This window comes from Gadus macrocephalus, chromosome 4, assembly GCF_031168955.1.
Source record: "Gadus macrocephalus chromosome 4, ASM3116895v1".
Classification (NCBI taxonomy): Eukaryota; Metazoa; Chordata; class Actinopteri; order Gadiformes; family Gadidae; genus Gadus; species Gadus macrocephalus.
This window is the reverse complement of record NC_082385.1, coordinates 11,058,448-11,066,824: the sequence shown is the minus strand read 5'-3', so window position 1 is coordinate 11,066,824 and position 8,377 is coordinate 11,058,448.

Genomic DNA, 8,377 nt, shown 5'->3' with positions numbered 1-8,377 from the left:
TAAACAATATTAATTATAAAGTGCATAGTGTAAAGTGTAAATTATAAAGTGACTTAGTACCAGTACTTCAAAGTATATTAAAGTGTATAAATGCAAATTTCAACAAATAGAGGTGGCCCAGTGATGAAGTATGTATGTATATATATATATATATATATATATATATATATATATATCAGGAATATCAATGCCCAGCCCACCAGTGCCCCCTTCGATATATATATGTATAAAGTATATATGTGTAGGTATATATATATATATATATATATATATATATATGTCAGACAATGACGGTAGTAATGAATATATAAGTATGCAGCAACCAGTTATTTCATAGGATGATAACAAGATTAGTCACTCATGTGCAGTATTTGGTCGTGTGAATTAGTTAGTAAATCTTCATTCAAATAATAGAATTTCAAATTTCAAATAAATGACAAACGAAAAAAAACATTTGAATATAAATTGTTTACGACATTGATGTATTTTAATATGTTCAGTAGCACAATATCCATCTTAACCCACAGGCCATCAGGAATATCAATGCCCAGCCCACCAGTGCCCCCTTTCACTCAAACACACTCTCTGACAATGACAATGACAATCACAAACAACACTACAAGTGCCTGACAGACACTGGATATTGTATATCGTCACCTCTTCATTCATTGTTACACTGTATACATGCTGCTATAGCATAGAAATCACGTTGTGTATTTTATCTTTTTGTTTTATATTGTACCGCTTCTGCAGTACAGTGCAATATAAATTTTACATTTCACTGCATACTTGTTTGCATGTGACAAATACAACTTTGTGAATCTTCAGCAGAGACCTTAACCTGGGGAATGAACCAAAAAAATCAATTAAAGGTGTGTGTGGAATCCATTAGTTGTTGTTTTTTAATGGAATTGTAATGGTTTTGGGACTTAACTTGTCACCATCACAGATCTTAACCAGCTTGTTGAACTCAGTCTTAGCAATGTCATTTATTTACATTTTTATTTTGGTAATAAACACCAAAATTATAAATAGTCAGTACACAAAGGCATATGTATAAGATTTAGTTTCAATTAACATGAAATCATAGAGTGCATTTCCTACCAAAATTGGACATATTACAACAGTGCAGTCCCAGTTGCACATGGCTCTAGTATGTAGTATTTTTTTATTGAGCCATAAAGTCTGGAAAAGACTACATCAAAACTTGTTAACATCTTAGATAATCTTTAGTTTTGTTTAATTATTGTTATCGCCATTATTAGTATATTAATGTATTATCAATCTTAAAACAATTCAAGCAATTCTTGCCCCACTTTGGTCTTATTAAATTTGGTTTTGATTGAGTCTCAAGGCTCAGAACATGGAGACTCATTGAAAACACAATTTGATCTAATCAAATTAAGCAGACGAAGCAAGATCTAAAACAGGTCTGTAAACTGGTCTCTCCACTTGTAGGACTCATCCACAGTCAATCATACATTAATTGATCCCATGTTAGAGACCCCTTACCTCTTGGAAAACCTGTGGAACTCTTCCCTCAGAGAACAAATATTTTCAAACAAAGCTGTGCAACAAATGTTTTGCCAAATGAGGGCTTCATAAAGTCTGCATAAGTATAGACTTAGCCGGTTGTAACGTACCTGTATAATATGTAAGACCTCATCTAAAGATACATAAATTGAGAATGTCCATAAAAGCAAGTGAAAGTCTATAAATAACGCAGGCTTACATCGTAACATTCATAGCTGGCAATCCTCATGGGATGCCGAGGACTCAAGTCAGTTTTATGACACCATGTCAGGCTATGCATCTCCATGTGGGAACCAGATCTATTTTAATGGTGAACCCTTACATTTGAAAATATTTTCTTCAGGTTTCCTCTTCAATGTGTTACAATTTAATTCCAAGATTTTTTATTGCTTGATTATTGTTATCCAGGTGATTATAGATATACTGTTTCATAATCGGTATTCACAACAATACAGTATAGTATATATGTGGTATATTAGGATATTCCAAACACATACTGATGCAAGTCTAATATATGCTAGCAAGAGCAAGCCCTCGCACAGAAATGATGATGCACATTAACCTTTTGCAAATGAGATTACCATTTTGTTAAATTATCTATAAATCTCCAGACTACAATTCAGCGGACTAGAGGGACTTGAAGGAGGTCTTCAATGTCCCTGGGATTGCTCCATTGACATGTGGCTGGGGTATTTGATGTAGTTGCCTCTATATCTCGTCCATCACAGTGATAAAGTCCAAAGAGGAGCATAACCACAAAGCTGTGAAGATGTGACAGACCCTCTTCCTCTCATATCAAGGCTGGGTTCTTCACTTTACTCTGTAACCATGAGGGGGATACATTAAAAGCTTTCAAGCCCATGTGTTTGGATACATTGGTCCACTTTGCCGTATGTCATGGCTAACATATAAATGACTCTTTAACAATCCAAAGTATGTCAAGGCTGTGAAGTGCCAGTTCCACCAGTCCATGCTCTTCGTTGTGTGTCATCTGTGCTTCACAGCCAAAAATAGGAAGTGAATGCATAGACCATGCAAAGAGGAAGATCTTGCTCCCACTTCATGTCATGAAGATCGCACCTACATCACCATTAGGGAAAGTGATTAGTTGCTGACCTGGATGGCCAGCCGCTAATTCCAGTGTGTGAGGTAAACACTGGAATGCTAAAGGAGCTCAGCTCTTGTACAACCCCGGTAAGCCATGTCCTGGGAGCTGCAATCCTGGAGCCCCAATGTGGTCCGGGATGCATCTGGCGGGCATGTAAAACCAGATAGACCACACCTTGCTTTCGTTGCCATGCCATCATCCCCCTTCACTTTATGAATCTGTCTGGTCATTTTAGACAATGTTGTATTGCACAATCCTGTTTTCTTGTTCTAGAAGGCAAGGCTCTGATGACCAAAGCTGTTGAGGGGGTTGTTCATCAGCAAGCAGTTCAGAGATGTACTTTGGCCCAGTGTTCGTAAATGATTAATAGCAGACATAATTTGAGGTAAATTCTGAAGTGCATAGGACGCCAGTGGTGGAATCTGAGTGTAAGGGTTATATTATCAGCCTTTGAAGCCCCTGTCCACACTAACCCGGGTAAATCTACAAACGCATAAAGAAAACGATGCTTTTCAAAAAACGATCGCTGAGGTGGATAAATGTGAAAACGCTGGGTTTGTGTTGTAGTTTGGTCAGGTAGAGGGAGGCTTTCAGAAACAATGACGTTCGGTTGCCATGATGCTGCCACAAGCTTGCGCTCGTGAGCGAGACGCTCATCAAAAAATGGCAGGTGAAATTATGTTTTCTCTGTGCAATACTTATCGTTAGCCTCATATCAAAGGCGACATACTGTCTCATACATATTCTTTACTCCAACGCCGAAGGCAAGCGCTGTACTTGTTGTGCCTAAGCGATGGGGAAAAAATGAAGTCGCCATTCCAAACCGTAGGCCTACTTGGAGTGGCGTTTCTAAAAAAACAACTTTGTACTTTTGGTTTGGGCCATATTTTTGCTTGTGAGTGAAAATGATTAGCCAGCTGTTCAACTGCAACTATCACAGCTAATCGCGCGCCTGTTATCTAAACAGAGAGGCTTGGCGGGAGTCGCGTAACCTTGGCAACAAATGTTTATCAAAATCATTTCAATGTGGAACGTGGATGCAAAACATTCTGTAAACGATATGAAAAAGATAGTGTGGACGGAGATCGTTTTCATTGCGAATGTGCATTTTTATATTTACCCGGGTTAGTGTGGACAGGGCCTAAATATTTATTAACAGTCTAGTTGCATCATCATTTTTGCTAATGGCTTGTCTAATGTTTACAAGCATACTTATAACATGCATCAGTAGAAAGTAAATCAGAGGGTATGGATGAGACTGGCCAAATCTTGCGGCTGTAGGTGATTGATTCATGGAAATAATGCCAATTCACCAGCATCTGACTCACTGTCATGGAAATATCAATCGTAACTATAATATACAATTATATACAAATTATATGAACCTTGTTTACTATTCACATTAAAATGAATTGTATATGTAGTTGTAGTTACATATTGCAGGGGGGAAAATTGCCTTCTTTCAAATTTGTTTATAAATATCTTACTACTTACTACTATCTACTTACTACTATCTACAAATTATATGAACCTTGTTTACTATTCACATTAAAATGAATTGTATATGTAGTTGTAGTTACATATTGCAGGGGGGAAAATTGCCTTCTTTCAAATTTGTTAATAAATATCTTACTACTTACTACTATCTACTGAGTACAATTGCATTGTAGTCTGGCTACACCGTAGGCCAGGGCGTAGCGGAGGTGCGTCATGGTCTCACTGTATGGATAATGAGGCATCCCCATATCCTATAAAATGAAATAACCGTAGTTCTAGGCCCCCCATAAAACTAGAACCCTGTGTCCGTCCACAGACTATGAACCTCTTGATTACTTTGCATATTCTTACTCTTTTCCATTTGCGATCATGGAAGAGGTGCGGTTGATGGTTGAGGTAGAGAAATACAGCGAGTTGTATGACCCCAGACACTGTTTATATGAGGACAATTAAAAAAAAAATACAACATTTGGAGGACAATTGGTGCCGTCATTGGAGCTTCAGGCTAGTTCGGATGGAAGATCGCCACTGAAAACATTGGTCTGTTAAATGACATTACCGTATGCAAAATCTACTTTTGATTGTTCACAACGATGACACTAATGACACTACATAAATTCCTTATTCATCATTAACACCATTAGTAAATGATAACTAGACATGAGGTTACTTTTAATTAACACTGGGTGAATGCTTATTTCTGCATTAACTAATATTAATTAATGGTGAATGACTGTACCGTCATTCTAAGTGTCAAACTCATGAAAGGTTAACAATATAAGGTAGGTCCTTTATGGATACAGGACCTGTTGATTTCAAGTTAAAGGATTACCACCCCATTTAACATGGGTGCATTTTCTGGGCCAGCGTGAATCAGGAAGTCTAAAGTAACGTTATTGAGTTTCTGGGACATTTTGGGGGTTGTTTGTTCCCAAGTATGGATTGTTATCTCATCTCTTAAATTTAAACCTTCCGCACGGCACAACTTTGAATCATTAAACAACTAATGAATGTATGTACATATAATATTTCAGTGATCATTTTCTGTTATAATATATTTCACAGTACCCCTTCCAGAGTTGTGAATATTTGTACAATTCTGTATTCATTTGAGTTTTATTAATACTAGAGTTATTAAACCCATAGCAATAATGTGGAAACACCAGTCGATAATGTAACAGATTTCTGAGCGCAAAATATAATAACATTTTGCCTATAATGTTACAACGTATAACATTCATTCACCAAAAATGACTCTTGCAAGCGGTGCTATCATTTAAATATTTTTTAACCATTCAGCGATCTAAAGGCAACAGGCTGATTATCATTTAGGGGGCCACTCAATGACATGCAGAAGTGTCATCAACATGCCCACTAAAGTGGTGTGAGAAATACTGACTTTCTACTCCTCATTCACATATCAGGTCATTTACATTTCCTACGGAGAAAAAACTACGTCACGGGTAGTATTATTCAGGAGATTTTCAGGGTACAAATGTCACCAAAGTTGTTCACACATACGGCCCATCAGGAGAATATCAGGATTTACGCGTGTGTCTGAAAGCAGCTAGTGTGTGAGCATTTGATGGCATCATAAAATTAGTCAATTTATGGTAAGGGGTAATTGTTTAATGGAAAGTGTAGTATACTATGCATGCAAATCAATTATTAAATAGCTTTTATTGTTATTCAGGGCTGAAAAGTGCCTTGATATTTTAAAATTCAAGGCAACTACTATTGGTTAGTTGAAAATAATAATCATCATTGAGATTAAACATCTCTTCCAGTGACCGGCAGCAGTAGCCTACAGTCACACATACCATACACACAAAACATAAGAAAACTAAAAAAACTAAAACAGTCCGCAGGGGGGAAGGGGGATATCAATATCGCAAGACATTTCGGGAGGCTCAAGGAGGAGGGTAATATTAAGTTTCAGCAACAAAGTGTAACGACATTTCGGGAGGCTCAAGGAGGAGAGTGATATTACATTTGAGCGTATAGTCTTGTGGTGGACTCTATAGACATAATTCACCATACTGAGTTATTCAAATATTTTCGTTGTGTTATAGGGACACTGTCTCTTTAAGACCACGTGACTTGTGTGTTGATATGCCGGTCGGCGCAATGTTTGAAAATAACGACCTGCCGTTGCTTGTCGAGGTGAGAAATTGTGTCTTCTTTTATTGCAATTTCTAAAGTCTTTAGACAGAACGTCTTACCTGGGCGAGTTTGTAGACAGTGGAGCCATTATTTTTAAAAACATAACGTCTTTCCTGGGCGAGTGTGTCGCTGCGGTGTGTGCGTGTGTGTTTTTACCTAGGCACATGTGTCGATGGCGGAGCCGTTATGTTTAAAAACATAACGTCTTACCTAGGCGAGGGTCGCTGCGGTGTGTGCGCGTGCGTGTGTTCTAACCTGCACGTGTGTCGATGGCAGAGCCGTTATGTTTAAGGGTGAGTGTCGCCGCGGTGTCTGAGCGTGCGTGTGTGTTCATACCTGCGCTTGTGTCGATGGCGGAGCCCTTATGTTTAAAAACGTAGAGTCTTACCTGCGCGTGTGTCGATGGCGGAGCCATTATGTTTTAAAACATAACTTCTTAGCTCGGCGAGTGTGTCGCTGCCTGTCTTGACGTACGGTGTGTGCGCGTGTGTGTGTGCTCTTCCGTGTATGTGTCGCTGCCTTTGTCTTGACGTGCGGTGTGTGTGCGTGCGTGTGTGTGTGTGCATTTCCATGTATGTTCGTGCGCATGTGCTTGTGTGTGCTATGTGTGTATCAGGGATTAAAATTAACGACGTCCCGTCGTCCCGAGGACGTAATTAATTGTCATCGGGAGGATTTTTATTCTCTCTCGGGTCGACTTCGGGACGAAGAGAATTTTGCGGGCACTGACTTAATTTTTCTGTTTAAGTTTTCAACACTTATTTAATGGAAAGGGCTTCCGCAATTGGTTGGCGCGCTCGCGTTTGTGTTGTTCAGTGAGACAGCGGGTGTAAAATCCCCCGTTCGTCAGGCTTTCTTGGTTCACTGGGGAAGGCGGGGCTGCGCACGTTCGCCCTTGCTGTGTGTGTGTGTGTGTGTGTGTGTGTGTGTGTGTGTGTGTGTGTGTGTGTGTGTGTGTGTGTGTGTGTGTGTGTGTGTGTGTGTGAGTGTGTGTGTGTGTGTGTGTGTGTGTGTGTGTGTGTGTGTGTGTGAACTGCAGGCTGTTTGGCACATGCGCACATGAGTAACTTGAGTAACTGGCGCGACAGGCCTGCTATTATAACTTTATTCAAGACACAGGAAGGTCCACATAGACAGCACACTACATATATACACATATACATATATATACACATATAAACACACACACACACACACACACACACACACACACACACACACACACACACACACACACACACACATATATAAAACATTTAAGAAGGAATGCAAATGAGGCATTATCAATTATAATACAAACATAATTAAAACACATAATTAAAACACATACAAGCTTCGGGTCCAATGTTTCCAGAAGCAAGATGAGAACCTTGTGTCACTCTGAGAGATATCAATTAGAGACACAATAATCGTATTCAATGACCCAGTCAATCTGCCCATGAATCTATACATAAAATTTCTCAGAACAGCATTGAAAGTGGGCACATTGTTTGTCACGAACATTTCACTGGCACTACCCCCCCTGGGAGTTTTAAGCAAAATTCTCAGAGCATCATTATATGCCACATGAAGTTTTTTCATTTTCGCTTTACTGTAATTACACCACAGGTGGGCAGTATACATTGGAGTGCAATACGCTTTGAAGAGCGATATTTTAACATCAGTAGTACACATGTAGAATTTGCGCGCCAGCATGTTTGCCTGCCCATACAGTATACCACACTGACGCTGCACATCATCATCATCACAGAGGTCATCTCTTATCACGTGTCCCAGATATTTAACCTTCTTTACAACCACTAGCGGTTCAGCTGCCAGTGAGAAAGAAGGAAAAGACAAGCTTCCTATCCTCCTTGGTTCTAGCAATCAGTACCACACTCTTCGTTGAGTTAAATTTGATGTCATACATTAAGCCATATTGAGAGCATATTCTAAGAAGCTGCTGCAGGCCAGCACTGGAGGGAGACAGTACCACCAAATCATCAGCGTATAGCATATGATTAATGAGGTTATCCCCCACCAAACAGCCAGTTCTACACTCCTTTAGCTCTTCAGATAGATGATCCATGTACAGAT